This window comes from Erpetoichthys calabaricus, chromosome 9, assembly GCF_900747795.2.
Source record: "Erpetoichthys calabaricus chromosome 9, fErpCal1.3, whole genome shotgun sequence".
Lineage (NCBI taxonomy): Eukaryota > Metazoa > Chordata > Cladistia > Polypteriformes > Polypteridae > Erpetoichthys > Erpetoichthys calabaricus.
Window position 1 is genome coordinate 74,740,385 of NC_041402.2, and position 18,284 is coordinate 74,758,668.

General features: G+C 37.5%; 1 protein-coding gene across 2 annotated transcripts in view; it reads left to right on the forward strand.

The window, feature by feature from the left end:
• Positions 1 to 9,581: 9,581 nt before the first annotated feature.
• Positions 9,582 to 18,284, forward strand: part of acsf3 (acyl-CoA synthetase family member 3) — a 194,929-nt gene continuing 186,226 nt past the window's right edge. The window contains exon 1 of one of the 2 annotated variants that reach the window (XM_028809755.2): positions 9,582 to 9,644. The gene's annotated coding sequence lies outside the window, so the exon portion shown is untranslated. The remainder of the gene's footprint in view (positions 9,645 to 18,284) is intronic. The other variant, XM_051931665.1, reaches the window with a different exon arrangement.

Sequence of the window (18,284 nt, forward strand, 5' to 3'; positions counted from 1 at the left end):
GGCCGCGAGGCATGGGCTGATGAGTGCGTTGGCCATTAACAAGTACAACTGCATTTTTAGCAAACTTCAGGGAGTCGTCATTCCATTGCTCTCTCCTGAAAGACGGCGGTGTTTTTTTGAATTGAAATAGTATGTTGGAGAGTGGGTCCGGACTGACTTCAAGGGGCGGGGAGACCTCCTGACTCGTCGAGGCCCGGGTTGATGACGTGTTTAAGTGCGACGGCCCAGGACCCTCCCCGTCCTCCTCAGAGTCTCCCGAATCTCTCTCCTCCGGCAGGTTACACGGTGTGGAAACAGCCTGAGTCGGGTTTGTCCCTTCTATGACTAGGCCTACAGGGTTACGGGGAGTAGTTATCAGTACACCGCATTTACTGTCAGACCAGTCCTGCCCTAGGATCACAGGAGAAGGTGGGTGTGTGTGGAGCGCCACAGAGAACTTTTTTACTAACCCCTCAAAGCTTATGACACATAGGGCGGTTTTATATAAACGTGTTTCGCAGTGTATACACCGGATACTGGCCTTTTTTCTCATCCACTGTTGCGGTAGTACGTAATGGCAATCAACAATAGAGATGTTGCTGCCGGAGTCTAGAAGGGCTGTAACTCTAAATCCATTGATTATTACCACTCCCATATGACCAGTAGCCAGGGGGTTCGTAAGTGCACTTAACCGTCCTCCCTCCTTCCACCCACATCCCTCCGCACTCCCGCGCGAGCGGCCCACCCCGCACCCCGGGGATATCGGGACAGGCTTTGGTTTATATGGAAGGGACTTATACAGTGGGACATAATCCCTACGGAGTCCACTAGAGCAGGGGTCCCCAACCACCGGTCCGCGACCCACTGCCGGGCCACAGCCGTCTGACAGCCGGGCTGCAAGAGAACAGCCGGCAACGGCGACTCACTCAGACTTTTCAGAACGCTTGGCGGGCGGGGCTTTGCAGCGGCGCAGAGAGAGGAGAGACCGAGGTGAGAGAGTATTACAACAAAGTATTGTTACGGTCCCGACAGTTTCCCCATATGACACGAGTCTATCGAAATCGCGTTACTACGAAGTACATTCAGCAGATGCTTTCATTACAACGAAGTGACCTTGAAATGCCTGAATGAATCATCCACAGAGCAGTTAGATCTGTGGTCGCAGCTCAGATGTGCACGTTTGCACAACGATCCCCAAACAGAAACATTGTAAAAAAATTCTTTCTTCGAACTTTCCTCGTTCTGTTTTTTTTTTTGCTGTTTTTGTTTTCTGTGGTTTTCAGTGATATCTTTTGCTTATTGCTTGTCAACATTTGAAAAACATCCATTGGAATTTAACTCATTGTCACCCTCCTATAGAAACGGCAGACACAAAAAAACGATAACAGTGTTAATGTTTGTGATGTGCAATCTGTTGGAATGGCAAATGCAAAGCATATGTCTTTGTTATATGCAAAAAAAGAAGAAAAATCTCAGGTTGCAAATGTATGCGAACTGCTTAATAACTTAATAATAATAGAAATGTTATGTAAATTGTGTATAAAACTGCCCCCCCACTCCCCCCCCGACCGATCCGTGGAAAAGTTTGCATCTAATAAAGTGGTCCTTGCTGTCAAAAAGGTTGGGGACCACTGCACTAGAGGACTGTTCTGCTCTCACAGATTGTGAGGCTGGGTTAGATCTTACGTGAGCTATTAGCTCGTCCATAGAATGAAAGTCTCCCTAGACCGGCTGGGTAAAATTATTGGGAAGACCTTTCAGTAAGATAAAGCAGGCCACCTACTGCACAATTTGCCTAGTGTTTAATTCAAATGGCTTTAGCCATTGAGCCACTAGCTCCCAGAGAGCATAAGCTTGCTCCCGGGTTGATCTCTCCGGATCATATTCCCAAGTTTGTAGGTGTTTTACCTGCTGGTCCATATGTCTCTGGGACCTTGGTCCCAACAGGCGGCTCAGTCCTCTCCTCTGAGAGAAAATAGTAAGCCCTTTTAGTTTTCCCCCCAGGAACCAGCCCACATCGGTGGGTCTCCTCCACATTCTCCCTGTGTAGGACTAGGGGCTCGTTGTCCCTTGGTGGGAGTAAAGCCTGCACTGTGCCACTCCGGACTGCTGAGCACGCCACCCACCCGGAAACATGGCCCCGGTACTCTCCTACCTGAGTATTTCCAAGGTTCCTTCCCAGTTTCTTCTGGGAAAGTCGCATCCTGCCGACTACGCCACTGTCACAAGAATGAGTCAGAGACATCATAAAGAGTTGGGGCAGCCACCCGTATAATATGCTCGACTGCAAAATTGCTTGCTTTTATACAAGATATGTATAGTTCAGAGTCCAAAACAGAACTGCCTGTACTGAGGCAAGATGGCAGTTTTAAAGGCCTGGAAAGGAAATGACGTCAACATTGCAGGAACTGGGAGTGGCGTCCTCGTGTCCGGAAGTGACGTCATCCTTGGGGCCGGCAAGAGGCGGGATTTCCCAGGAAAGGTCTGCAAGGGACTGAGAGAGAGTCAGTACATATAGTATATATATATAGTTCACTCTTTAATCATCTTGTAGTCAGACTTAAAGAACACTCTTCTTATAGTGCAGTACAGAGCTGATATAAACAACATTTATTTTGGTCAATCTCTGCACTCTGTAGTTCTCTGCAAAAATGAAGACAATGTCCATTGCTTTAACAGAGTTCAAATTAAAGACCCCTGGTGAGAGGATAACATAGAGCATCTGTTTTTAATCATGCACCTCAAGGGAGAGAGAAAGCTGGCAAATTGCTGTGAGTGGATGTTCTAGCTACGGAAATTGCTTCCTGCCTGTGTGCGCTGCACATCTTGTATATTTAGGACTGCTACTTTATTTCTCATCTAAAGGTGTGTTGGCTCAAACTAAAAGCCTGAAATAGAAACTAGCAGCCACAGTAAAATCAGACTTATGAGAATGTTATGGTATTGATTATTGAAGCCTTTATAGAGTTAGCCCTCTAAACCTTGATCTTTCATGCTCACAAGTAAATACATCTGACAGAGAAGCAAAAGCAAACTACTGTATATATATATAAATCACCATATCCCCTGGAATAAATAGGGAGTCAGGGAAAATTGTATTATTAGAAAATGAAAGCAAAATACTTTGGGCTTTTTATGAAGTGCTGTCTGGTCAAAAATATATTTTGAAACAAAATTCTAGGCATTATCATTGCCAATAAATTAACGATGGTCATAGCACAATTATTTTATATAATGAAAATAACTATATTAATACCTTATAATTATTACAAAATTAAAAACCAAGTATGCCATAACCATAATATAAAAATGTGTATCTACTAAATGAATAATAAAATAAATGCTTTCCCATCCCAATCAATATGCTTGCTCCAATGGTATTGGAACCTCACTGTGCAAATCATTTAGACATCATTATTCTTCTACTCTAGAAACCTCTCAACTGCTGTGATCATTATCATAACTGCATGCCAGATTACAATTTGAAATTGCAAAATTTATAAATAAACACTGGAGACAAAAAAATAGCTTTTCAGGACTGAGTGATGTATTTTACTGAAGTATTACACTTTTTTGATTCTCACCAGCAAATAAATCTTCATTGAAGTCTGTCCTTTCATGCTTGTTTTGCAGTTCTTAAAAACAATTCTCCATCAAATGGACAGCAGTGCTACAATAAAGCAGAGAAATAAATATGCAAAATATAAGGTAAATAACTTCACCAGTGAAAAGAGGAATACATAAAATCCAGAAATGACAGTCATTGTTGGACATAGGAACTTTTATGACAGTGTGAAAGATGTTGGGCAGCTGTCATTATTTGTTTGGGCTTGTATGGATTCAATGTTAAAAGAAAACCAAATTTGTAGAGTTAAAATTGGGAAAAGATAATAGACAGGTTTAGGATCTTTGACTTACGATTTTTGGACCATGACTTTTGCGATTTGTTTTGGTACTTCTCAACTGGTTTGTTCAGATTTATTTTGGTTATCAACTCAAGGCTATAAAGTACCTATCCTTTGGACTATTAACTTTTATTTATCCTTCATCTCCAGGTCTATTAAAAATCATTATCTCTAAACTCACACAGTTTTTTCCATTGTGTTCAAGAAAGTGTCCCCAGTAAAAACTTTTCATCTTGGGGTCACTCATCCTGAGAGTTTAAGAAATTAAACAGTTACAGTATAAAAAGATCCCAGACCATGTGAATGACCTAACCATTTCTTTCCAACAAATGGCCCTAGAATTACATGACATTCAGCAGAAGTCAGATGCATTAACAGCTCAAACCCTGCAAACTATTACCACTCATGAACTGCATATACCCCAGCTGGAACATTATTTCTGATTATCATTACTAATTTTTTTGTATTTATTATTTGCTTATGAACCTAAGCCTGTTTAGGGAGTGGCACTTTCCAAACTCCCCTTTAGATTATTCTTTATTTTTTTGTCCAGCATACACCATTTTCTCTTTGGGACAAGATGTTTTCCATTGTTTTCAAAACAGTGTCCACAATAGCAGCAGGCAACTGAAAGTTGCTACATTTGAAAAACAGGCACCTATCAGGCATTAATAATACTTGGGTAAAAGCAGGGCAAAGTCTAAGGCATGTGAAAATATCATTAACACTATCAGGAACATGTTAGTAATTAATAATTTTAACTTTATCGATTGTTGATTAATTTTTCCTATGTGAGAGTGACATTCATTTGTAAGATTATTTTTTCTTGGGTGTCAAAATTGTGTGTTTTTGTCTCTTATGGCTCATTTTGTGTTTCTGCTTTTAATGGCTATCACTATTGTGTGTGTCACTGTGAGGTGACTTGCTTTGTAGGCATATGATGTAGATACCAAGTGACCAATGAAATCCTGGTGGTCATGTTATATAAAATGGCTATGTGGTTAAAATAGTGGCTGGACTTTGGTATAAAATAAAGGAAAGACTCAGCAAAAAGTCTTAGTTTTTGAGTAATCTTCTACTTAGAATTTTCTAGTTTTGAATCTAGCTTTGTTTACAGCTCTGAAATGTGTTAACTTTTTTAACTATAATTCATCATCTCTTCACCTTCACTGTTTGAACTCTGGGGCATTTGAATTCTTGATGATCAGAACTCAGGACAGTATATGTAAACATCTTCTTGTTTTAAATTGCTTTAGTTTGAAATTCTTAAAACAAAATCATACATAAAATGCGAAAATTAGGCCTTGTTTGGATTCAGAGAACTTCATTCTCAAGAGATCTACAGTAAATCTGCAAGATATGCTAGGTGGCCCATCTCCTTAACATCGGGATTGCTGAACAGTGTGCACCCCTAAAGTGGAGTGAGACGAAACTCCTAATTAGAAGCTACAGGGAGATAAGTCACCATTAAGATGTAAGTTAAGTGGAGTGTGGTGTAGACTCTCCAGTCATTAACCACCAAGACAGAAGAGTTCAACTCTTTTGAGCACCTTGTTTAACTAGGGACCAACTTGGTGACATTATAGTTTTGCACTTTTCTGTTTCTGTATTCTGTAAATCTGTTTTGAGTCTTTCTTGAGGAAGAGATCAATGTAAAAAATAAAATAACATCAAATTAGATTGAGGAGATTAGAGATTTAATACATAGATCAAAATCAGATCTTGCCATCTGATACAAGAACACACGTTTATGGGGGCTATTTTGTAGAAGATGGGACCTTTGACAGCAAAATGATTTACATTTGAACTTGACAAGCACTAAGAAGGTGTTGTGTGCAATTAGGAGAACACATTTAACATAGGGGATAAGGGTAGAGGGAGCTAATTGCAGGCCATGATTAATAATAATACTGTATGTATGGTTATGTAAGAAAATGGAAACTGAAATAAAATATAATCTGGAAATTATTAACCTGCAGTGAATTAAAAATATATAATCAATAATAAATTAAATGTTTATTGGGCTAATGCTAAAAGTATTTAAAAGAAAGCAAATAGAAACTGAGTAGTACATAATATAAATGGAAACCACAGTGATGTGAGGTTTGGCATCACTACCTTGCAAATCCAGTGTCCTTGGTTTATATCCCATACCCAGGCAATGTCTTTTGAAAAGATTCTATTTTTTCTGAAGAGACAGTGCTCCTTTACAGTGGGCAATGATATCCTTCTTATATTCAACAGCTTTGTGATAAGCAGTGCGATTTTCTACACTGTGCTGTGCTGGCCCAGTAACATCATTTAAAGAAAGGCCTCATCCCAAACCACCAAGCTGATTAAGAAACTCATAGCCGTTATTAACAATGATTCATGTTCTCTCTGACACACAGTCATTGAGTACTTTCAGCCACAGAATTATTCAGCAGATGTTTGTCAAGAAACACTACTGGGGCTCCTCCATTCCAATGGCAATACATAATTATAATGTCTCCCTGTGGCTTTTCTTTTTATCTTAAGCCAAATCAAAAGTTTTCTTTTCTTTTTAGTAGTACAAGTCTGTAATTGGAGGGATGGGGGTTGTTGTTGTTTTGTTATATTATTTATTTTTTTATTTTTTGAGGTTCTGTAAGACGGTAAATTTCTCCCTTGGGACCAATATCTATCTATCTATCTATCTATCTATCTATCTATCTATCTGTCTATCTATCTATCTATCTATCTATCTATCTATCTATCTATCTATCTATCTATCTATCTATCTATCTATCTATCTATCTATCTATCTATCTATCTATCTATCTATCTATCTCTTACTAAATCCTTTGGATGGGGATGATTATAAATAAATAAACATTATTTAGATAAGACAGGCGCAATTCAAAAGATGTTCAGATTGCTCTACATTTTAGAGAGAATTTAACAATGAGGTTTTATTTGGATGGGAGATAATAAACACCTTAGTGAGGCTATTTGGGTTAAAATAGAAAACAACATGGTTTGAGTCAAGCCCCTTGGAATGTGTTAAAGAATTCAACACACAAAAGCAGAAAAAAATAAGACATTAGTATTAGTAAATATATACATGCATACTTTAATTCTACATTTTGCTTAATCCAGTTCAGGGTGGTGAGGGGGTGGTGCCTGTTCCAGCAGCACAGGGTGCAAGACAGAACACAACAATGAGGTCATCTGTCTAGGATTAGTTTAATATATTAATTTAAAGGGATTTTGGACAGTGTGTTTATTTAGCTCTTTAGATATGAATGTATTCTGCACAATTGTCTTCTATAAATCTCTGCTTTTAATGCATGTGGGCTATTCTTAACACTGCCATTTCTGCTTGGGTTCAATGAAATATCAATATTTTGATTGTATATGGTAAATTATAGTAATGGCATTAAAAAGTAAATTAAAGAGCCCATGCAAAAATAGTAACTGCTTTACCGGATATTCCGCTTTAATAAATTTAAACACATTGTTACTTAAGGCAAAATTAACTTCAGTTGAAGACAATGCCTCTAGACCAGCCATTATATTACATCTATAAGTTTTCAAACATATTTAATTAGATGTTATGGTGACTAGGCACCAGTACATTGCAGGACACATTCATGCATGGTCACTCACACTGGTATTGTTAGGATTTGCCGGTTAATTTAACACATACATCTTCCGGATGTGGGTGGACAAGAAAAGCATCTGTTGTAAACTTTATGCTGACACAGGAAACAAACACTCACACTACAAGTAGGATGTGAAAGAGCTGGCATTCAAATCCAATCTCTTGGTGATGTGATGTGCAGTTTATATTCTATCTGGTGCTACCCCACAAGTTGCACTAACATTTTTTTGTATTCTTTATTACAATATAATAATTGCAGTTATAATAATAAGAGAATAAACCACAAAAAGATAAACTACAAAGGGCACTTCATGTGATATTACAGAAAAAACATTACAATTTTACAAATACTAGTTTTTTAAAACTTTACAGTTATTTAAGGTTGAAGTGATCCTAACAACTTTATTTTTAAATATAAGAAGCAAAGGTTTCTGATAGATAACATTAGATTTATGAATAATAAATTTTGCCAAAATAAGAAGGTTAATTTGATAATATTCTTTCTCTTCACATCTTTTAAACTTATTAATTCCAAATTGGATATCTAAAAAAAGAGAGAAATCTTCTATTGACAAACCTATTCCCATTCAAAAATAACTGAGTTTAGGGACAGGTCCAAAATAAATGTAAAGCAGTTTCTGAGCAGGTGTTACAAAGGGAGCAGTTTCAGTCAATGTCTTTTTTTAATTGATCATGTAGTGTTTGACAAGATAATATCCATCCATCCATCCATTTTCCAACCCACTGAATCCGAACACAGGGTCACGGGGGTCTGCTGGAGCCAATCCCAGCCAACACAGGGCACGAGGCAGGGAACCAATCCTGGGCAGGGTGCCAACCCACCGCAGCAGGATAATATCTATGGAGTAATTTCAAACCATTTAACTTTATTTTTAATTAAATTTAAGTAGTATGGTCCAGGGTGTGGTAGCGCTGTTGCCTCACAGTTGGGAGACCTGGGTTCACTTCCCGGGTCCTCCCTGCGTGGAGTTTGCATGATCTCCCCGTGTCTGCGTGGGTTTCCTCCGGGTGCTCCGGTTTCCTCCCACAATCCAAAGACATGCATGTTAGGTGGATTGGTGATTCTGAATTGGTCTTGGTGTGTGTGTGTTTGTGTGTGTCCTGCGGTGGGTTGGCACCCTGCCCAGGATTAGTTCCTGCCTTGTGCCCTGTGTTGGCTGGGATTGGCTCCAGCAGACCCCCGTGACCCTGTGTTCGGATTCAGTGGGTTGGAAAATGGATGGATGGATAGTATGGTCCATACTTTCTTCCAGACATAATCTGCAATAAAATTCTTATAGTGAGACAGTCAATAGGGAATGGTCACAATATTCTTGTGAAAAGAGAAATGTATTAATTTTATTACGAGATGAGGGACTTGATAGAAAACACATTTTCTTTAGGGTTTAATAAATTTAGATTAGGAGATTTGTAAGTAGCATTGTATTTTAAAAGCACGATTACTGTTTGATAGCATTTCTAAAAACAAAGAACTCTTTTTAGGTAATTGAAAAAATATAACTACATAAAATTTCTGTATAACTTAAAAAGTAACTTCTGAATTGAGTAACTGCTTAACAATGAACTCTCTAACATTAATAAGTACAACCAGCAGTTACTTTCTAACGCCTAAACAGCCTCCTAGTGCTGCTAATGTAAACGATTAATTTTCTCTTAACCAGCCGTGAACCCAAAACCTCCCGTCCGTCGGCTTCTGTGGTATTTTACTTCTTTAAGCAGACGTGACTTTCCTTGCATTTCAACAACTTTAAACAGATGCCTCTCTCCAAAATTAAAGCGGCTCATCTTATTTGCATACTGTGTGTCCATTGGCTCACCCCCTCCACCCCCCAGTCTGCTAACTGTATTTATTTCCCCAGTTTGTCCGTTTGTAGTAATGTGTAATAAAAATGTAGTGGTTTTCTGGTTTCAACTTTACTTCATCCAGGCTTCAGTCTTTTGAGCTTTTTTTTTTGGTAAGCCACGCGTCTAATAAATACCATGTTTTATACTTTAAGAAAAATTTCTACTCCCGTGCAACACAGACATTGCTTTCTTAACGGTTGGGTTTCTACACGGACCTATTTAAAGGCGTACAATCTGCCGAATGGAGCGTACTTACACGACCGTGTTTGTAGGTAAGACGAACAGAAAATAAGCTATGAAACAGGGGAGAACACATTCGCCTTTTGGGTAACTTACATTGTAAACTTAAAAGTGCCGTTTTACTCCAACTACTGAGCTAATTAGAAAAATTCCATTTATTTTCGTGTTACTTCTCTCAGTCTTTCTTTATTTTTTAAATATAGCAGTTAACTATAGGCAAGCACTCTTCCTTTTTTAGTGTTATCTCCTGGTGAGGAGTAAAGGATACCTGTCCATTTTCTTACTTGTCACTGAGGCAGCAACGAGACAAGGAAGTAATTTTGTTTTGCGCAAATTATTATTTCGTTTTGATGTTCTAAAAATGGTTGTAAATTAATTTCAAAACTATTGAAGTGCTAGTTGTTGACGCCAGTTTCACAAATGGGCTAAACAACTTAGATTGTGTTAAAATTGTACTATTTGTTTACTAAAGTTATTAAGTTTGCAATATTTGTTCGACAGTTTTCTGCAATAAACTACCAAAGATGTGAACATCATTACATGAATTATTAGAAAATAAACAATGTCACGTTATTGGAACGTTATTTGAACGTTACATCTCGGTTACCGGAACGGTCACCAACGTTATCTTAATGTTAAGATGAAAAGTTTTTTTTTTTTTTTTTGTATTTGGGACGTTATCAAGTAACCTTTAAAAACTTGCTTTGCTCGTGCTTGGTGGCTTACTAGTTTTTGGAGCAATAATTTGTGCTTTGATCCTTAGAGATGAGCTCAACTACCTTGTGACAATTCTGAAATGTTTTTAATGCAAGACCAAGTAATATTGACATTCTAAGCACGAAAATGCTTTCATTTGTATGCATCTTAACGTCTGTTCATCTTACTCTGCATCTTCATCCATAATCGCTCGAATATCTTGTATGGGTTTATTCCCACTTGCCCAAATAAAAGCAGCACAAACCTTAATGTAGTATAAAAATGTAAAACCTCTATTGTAAATACCATTATTGTAAAATAAATGATTATCAGTAGAGATGTTTTATTAATGAAAAAATAAATGTTAAGTATATTATAGTAATTTAAATGGTGTATACTTTTTAAAAAGTTTGATCCTAAAATGCATGTGAGGCTATCCAGTAAGCAACAGGGAGTTAAAAGGTAACATCATTACATTAGATATTTGTTAAGGTTATAGTCCTCAGTAATTATTTGCTCTTCAGTGTTCATTTTGCATCTCTCTGCACACTATATACACTCAATATGTAATGAGAGGTGTATGTGCAGAAGTGACCAAAAAGCGGTATCAATGTTACTTTCAACTTTGAGCTAAGTATTGTTTAAGACATGTAAATTATTTTTTTTTTATAATTTTTTTGTTTTATGATGATTTAAAAAAAATTCAATATTTTTAAAGTCTCAAGATTGATCTACTAAATTTCTATCCTGATCAATTACTATAGGTAGTTTTTTTTGCTTAACTTTGTTTTTGGCATCCAGTTCAGTAAATGTTGCTAATGTGCCTTTTAAGACTTCCTACAGTTAAAGCACTTTACTATATTGCATAAAATGGTGTGTCCTCTTTAGCAGAAATCAGCATCTTCAACACTTAAATCAGACGTATGGACAGCTGAACATCCAGGGCAGCAGATTCCTATGTGACAGTCACACATTAAAAACGACTGTGCAACTGTGGCAGATAACCCCATTACTGAAAATCCTGGTGCCAATCCAACTAACTTCAATAATTTTTGCCCTATGTCTAATCTGCCCTTGATCTCCAAAATTCTTGAAAAAATAGTAGCTATCCAACTTCAATCCCACTTATCTCATAATAATCTATATGAAAAGTTCCAGTCTGGTTTTCGTCCCCTCCATAGTACAGAAACTGCACTTGTTAGAATTACTAACAACCTCCTTATTGTTGCTGACTCTGGTTTAATTACTATTCTCATCCTCCTTGATCTGAGTGCGGCCTTTGATACTATTTGTCATACCAGTCTTCTTAATAGATTATCTTTGATTGGAATTACGCACACTCCACTAGATTGGTTTAGATCCTACCTATCAGGCCACACTCAGTTCATTCATCTTAAAACTTTCACTTTCACCCACTGCTGTTACTTCAGGTGTGCCCCAGGGCTCTGTCCTGGGGCTTCTCATTTTATTATTTACCTTCTTCCCCTTGGCAATATCTTTCGTAAATATAACATTAATTTTCACTGTGATGCTGATGACACCCAGCTCTACCTTGCTAGTAAACCCACCTCTTCTTTTCCACCATCTTCGCTTATTGACTGCATTGCTGAAATTAAATCCTGGTTTTCTTCAAATTTTCTTAAATTAAACAGTGACAAAACTGAGATTCTCTTTATTGGTACAAAATCATCATTATCCAAAGCCAATAATCTTTCACTTGTTAGTGATAACTCCTTTGTTTCCCCTTCACCTCGGGTCAAGGGTCTGAGTGTCATCCTTGATAGCATTCTATCTTTCCAATCTCACATTAATAACATCACCCGGTCTGCTTACTTCCACCTATGTAATTTTAATCGCATCCGCCCCTCCCTCACTCCCCATACCACTGCCATTCTTGTTCACAGTCTTGTTACTTCTCATCTGGACTATTGCAGTTCACTCCTCTTTCGTCTCTGTAATAAATCTCTCCATAAGCTTCAGCTATTCCAGAATTCTGCTGCTTGCATCATTACTGGAACCCCATCTATTCACCATATTACTCCGGTCTTGCAGCAGCTTTATTGGCCCCTGATTAATTTTCGAATTGATTTTAAAATTCTTCTGTTAACATGTAAGGCCATTCATAACCTCACCCCTCCATATGTATTTTCTGATGTTTTAAGTTTTGTTTATAATGGTTTTTGTTTGTTCGGTGTCCTTGAGTGCTTAGAAAGGCGCCTTGAATAAATAAAATTTAGCATTTATTATTAGATGTGTTGCAGACAAGTGCACTGCATACCAGTTACACCAGAAGCAACCTTGCTGCCTATATACAGAGCTGCTGACTGGCTGTTGTTCCAGAAACCTTTCTAGCATTTCCAATGTACTGTTCCATTGTGTGAATGCATCAGTCACAAGTTTGTGTGTTGGCAATTTCAATAAACATTGTTTCTCATTATGTGGCAAGCTGTACTGCAAAGCAGCCAACTTGAAGTAGCTTTGTAGTAGCAGTATTATCATTCATGATTGCCGGTTCTTTTTCTTTTATGTTCCAATCATTCAGTATCACTGTCAACAAGCATCAACTCTAGATCCTCATTTAAAATGCTTGCTTTTTGTCTTATGACTGTAAGGACATATTTTTGAGACTAAGTAACTTGACTGCTTCAAGTGAGCAACTGAAGAATTACAGAAACACAAGTTTTCCCACTGTATCTTTTATTTCCTCTAATTCATGATTATTTTAAATGTCCATCCATCCATCCATCCATTTTCCAACCCGCTGAATCCGAACACAGGGTCACGGGGGTCTGCTGGAGCCAATCCCAGCCAACACAGGGCACAAGGCAGGAACCAATCCTGGGCAGGGTGACAACCCACCGCAGGACATTTTAAATGTCCAATAGGGAAATTAATTTGGCTAACAGTTTAGTTGAAGGGTGTCTACATTGTGAGCCATAACACACAAATAGGTTATTAAATAATATTTATTATTTAAGAAGCAGTATTTGATTACTTTATAATATTATTCACAAGATGATACAGGTGTTTTATAAAGTAGATGTCATTGCATTGTATTAAAGCAAGGAGCCCTCACCATAATATGTATGGACTCTGATGTGGTGATACATACAGTATGTTAGTTAAATTGTGGCAAATTTTGAATGAGTGCAGTGCTGCAATTTTTTTTCTTTTTAAAGAGCAATGATAATATGTTCCACGTCTTCTTAATACTGATGTTAAATGTACATTACTGTACTAATCAATTGTTTATTCTTAAATGTCATTCCATGCTTGTACATATATTATGAAGTCACTATGTAGACACCTTTTAAACTGTTACTGAAATTCATCATATTATATTAATTTTCTATATGCATGGTTAAGTAATTTCCAAAAAAGCCACCTCTTCAAATATATCAGTGCACACTAATTTAGTCAAGATGAAATCAATATCGAATTTAATCGAGGCATTGTTAATTGGAATCCAATTGAGTCTGGGCATCAGTTCTGATACCCAGCCCTGTGCAAGACCACTTGTAGCTAGTACTGCTCCCTCATGGTTCCAGTGATCCGAGTTCAGTTTTCAGCTAGGTCACCACTTCTGTGAAGTTTGGATGTTTTTCCTGTGTTTGCTAGGCCACCTCACCCATATTCTTCCAAGCAGGTTAATTGCCAAATATAAATATTCCCAGTATCGGGAAGTGTGGATATTTAAGTGAGTTTGCTCTACATTCTGTCCAGTGCTGATCTCTTCCTCACAGTTCATGTCAACGGTGTAGGTTAAGGCTGCCTGTGGCTCTTTAGACTCAAGATACAACTTTGAGATGCACTAGAATGCGGGGTGATTGACCATGGTTGGCATCCCAGCAGAAGCCACCTACTTATCAGCCGTCTTAATCCATAGTCACCTATTGCCTTTCCCAGTGGCTTCTGTTATGGAACTTTTGACCTTCATTTGGCAGTCCCCATGATTTGTACTAGGAAAAAAAAGGATGGCTTCTTTCACTTGCATGGAGAGCTCCTTTGACCGCATGTTGTCTGTTCACAGCAAAATCTTCCACATGCAAGCACCACACCTCAAATCAACTCCAGGCCTTTTATCTGCTTAATTGATAATGACATAACGATGGACTTGCCCACACATGCCCATGAACTAGCCTTTGAGTCAATTGTCCAATTACTTTTGAGCCCCTGAAATGAAGGGATGGTGTTAAAAAAATGCTTTAGTTGCCTCACATTTTTATGCAATCATTTTGTTCACCCCACTGAATTAAAGCTGAAAGTCTGCACTTCAACTGCATCTGAGTTGTTTCATTTAAAATTCATTGTGTTTTTTCTGCTTCTTCAGTGATCTCTTTAATAGATCATTGATTGTTTTCAGCATGTACTTTACATGCTTTAGTGTCACTTGGTAGTTCCATATTTTCTTATTAGTGAAATCTAGGTGTTAATCAGAGTTCACCTGATTGGACAGCACAATTTTTTTTTCCTAGGCGGAATAGAGTGAAGTATATTCTGAAAAATAGGCTTTGGAGAACTCGCATAAAAGTAATTCCATTCTTTTGTAACAAGTTAAATATAGTTGATATATTAGACCTATTTTGGAAATTCTGTATCGATAATGTAAGCGGCATGAAAGCACAGTGGTCAGCACTGCTGCCTCACAGATTCAGGGTTCTGGGTTTGAATCCTAGCCCAGCAATTCCTTCATTTTTGCACATTCTCTGCCTATGTTGTCCTTCTGCCAGACAAGACATGCTTCTTAAGTTAATTGAGATCAACCTGTTATCATAGGGTTTCTTTTGTTCCAGGAACAACATATCAATTATTGTTCCAGAACTATCATTCACCTTTAGCCAAATGGTTAGCCTCTAGCTTCTGGTATTGTAAAGGAGGGACATAATGCTTGATGGTACATGGTTTCATGATTTCACATTTTGTAACAATGGATTCAAATACTGATTTCCTTATGATTTTAAATGATGATGTGCTTTTCGTTCCTTGTGCAGTGAGAATTTTTCACATTTTTTGTGAATGAGAAAGTAAGGGCTTTTTTATGTCTACAAATGAGAGATTTTGTTCTGTTTTTCCACCCCCTGGTTTTGATGTCAGAATCTGAATTTAAACCTCATTGGTTGAAAGTGAACAATTTTCCTGGAGTAACAATTTGGATATTATTGCAGATACAACAGAACCCCAGGGTTATCAGATTCACCAGTTAATAGATAAGTTTAAATTGGCACACTATAAGTGAATGTGGCACTATATGTGTACATCCTATGACATGGCTGCTATCTCTCTATCACTGTGAACCACATAAGCAGGTCAGAAAATGAGTGGATGGATAAATAAGAAATGTATACGCAAATATGTCCTGTGTTGGAGTAGTTTGATTCCATGCTTGTGTCTAATGCTAATAGGTTGAGCTGTTTATTTTAGTGGAGCTGTATAAAGGTAAAAGTGCCAACATCACAGTGGTATAAATGATTTACACTCCTTTCTGTAATTTCCAGGCACCAGGTTTAGTTTCCGGTTTTTCTCTTTTAACATAGATTTTTCCTTCTTCACAATGGTTTCTTCCAAATCTCAAATTTTTCATATTAGGTTAATTGGTCTCTACCAGGTATGAGTGTGTGATTGTGTTATATGCCAGATTGTCTATGATAGTGTGAAATAGAAAAAAATGAACTAAATTAAGCAAATTCAAGAGGATACCTATTATTCCACTAGCTGGCCCAGTTCATGATAAATTGTGAACTATTAGTCTAGCATTTAAATCTAAGTGCAGGAGCATCATCTAATGAATTCAACATAGTGTAACTGCAGCCCACAATACCTTTTGATGTCACACGTGACACTCTCACTCAGTGGCATTTGTCACCTGTACTAGTTAAATGCATTGCATTTCCCATTCTAACAGATGGCATATGCAACTGACACCATAACCTAATAAAGAAAATTTTAAACAGAAAAAAATCACATTTGGAACTATTGAATGTCACATTGAGGGAAATAACTGATGGTATGACTATGGGGGTCTTAGATTCGGGTCATGGGAGCTCAGTGTGCACTCCATATTGCTTTTAATGGAATTTTTATTTATTTACACAATATATTCCAGGTCTAATTTTACTACACTAATGAATATATAATGGACTCAAATGAGATTAGTAATCATTCTTTTTTGTTTCCCGTAATTTCTTCTTTTAAATTTTCCTTTATTACCTAACAATGTCAGTGTATTGCTGTGATTATATAGGATTTGTTATAGGGATCTCAATAGCACTAGTAATTTTTGTGGTCCGTCATGTGCTGGCATGAAAAATGTATTGCACTTTACTACTATATGCATCAAAAAATACGTTACATTCCAATATATGGTGCACAGCAATAATGCCGAATATACCCAACTGAGTGTAACTTCTATATACACAGAAATCATCATATATACAGTATATAATATATACACACACACTGGTCAAAAGTTTTAGGAGACCCCCATTTGTCCAGTGATTATTTAAATTTAAGAATTTTGAGTCCAGTGAATATCCCGAAAATGGTTTTTTTTTTATAAAAACTGAAAAACAACTGAATTTTCATTGTTGTTGAAAAAGGGTCTTTTCAGGGAGCAAGTAATAGATTAACAACTTAACAGCTTTTCTGCAGCAATGGAAGTTAATTAAGCTTTGAATGTTGATGCAAATAATTCTTACAGATGCCCCAACTTTTGCTGATTACTTACAAACCCTTTGTATAAAAATCAGGGTTATATGGAGCAGCCTGGGTGTTGTAGTCCAATTTGACATCCCTGTGGGGTGCCGTAGGTACCATGAGAGGAATCTGCCGAGAACACGAGTCTCTACTCGGGATCTTCCTTCCAGGAAGTACTCCAGGGGCCTCATGTATAACGCCATCTGTAGAATTCACATATAACGTGGCGTATGGACAAAAGTGGAAATGTTCGTACGCACAAAAAAATCCAGATGCATAAATCTGTGCATTCGCCAACTTCCACGTTCTTCCACTACATAAATCACGGTCAGCATGAAAAGTAACACACATGCACACTCCTGGTGTCCTGCCCCAACTCCACCCAGAATTATGCCTCTTTGAATATGCAAATCAATATAAATTGCCGTTAAGCTCAGCCTTCTGTGAAAAGACAATGGCAAAAGCATGGGGGAAAATAGAAGAATTTCAGTGAATACCAAGTGGAGGCAAGTAAAAACGTACTATTTGTTGGTTTAAACAGGGGTATAATCAACAAAAGGAAGTTGATCGAGTGACATAGCGTGTCGGAGAAACTCGAAAGCTCAAGTTCACAAAGTTGCACAGTGCCCGAAATAAAAAAGAAGTTGTCACATATCGTAGCCCACTGTCTAAGTGTCATATGAAAGCTTATTAGGGTACAGAGAAAAAAAAAAGGCACACAGTGGGGAAAAAAGCACGAAATGTCAACTTCAATCTCGAAATTTCCACTTTAATCACATAGTTTATTTTGTCATTAAAATAGAACATCATAAACTTCATCTAAAAAATTGTTCAATTTACTAGTTTCTCAAATCCCAAGTAGCACGTTAAAAGCTTTGTTTTGTATTTGATCTTCTATGTGCTCTATGTGTGTGAATCACTATGTGCTTCCGGGCTTTCTCATCCACCGACAGGACACAGACTCCATTACATTCGTAATATTACAGCGCTCTGAATAATTAAAATACTGAGATGTATACTTGATATAATTTTCATGATGATAGGAGTTAAAACATGTTATTAAACATGGGAACACGGTGGCACAGTGATTGTTCATGTCTCACGCAAGATGCTTGCTGCACCTTGCGGAACCTTCGATGAAATACTTTATTGCAGCAGTACTGTCTTTTTCAAACGTACTAACCCCCAATTCCTGTCCTTACTTTTCTTTCTCCAAATACCTAAGCGCTACTCAATCAGCTCTGTAATAGTCGTTAAGCCATCTGTAAGCTTAGAACGACGAT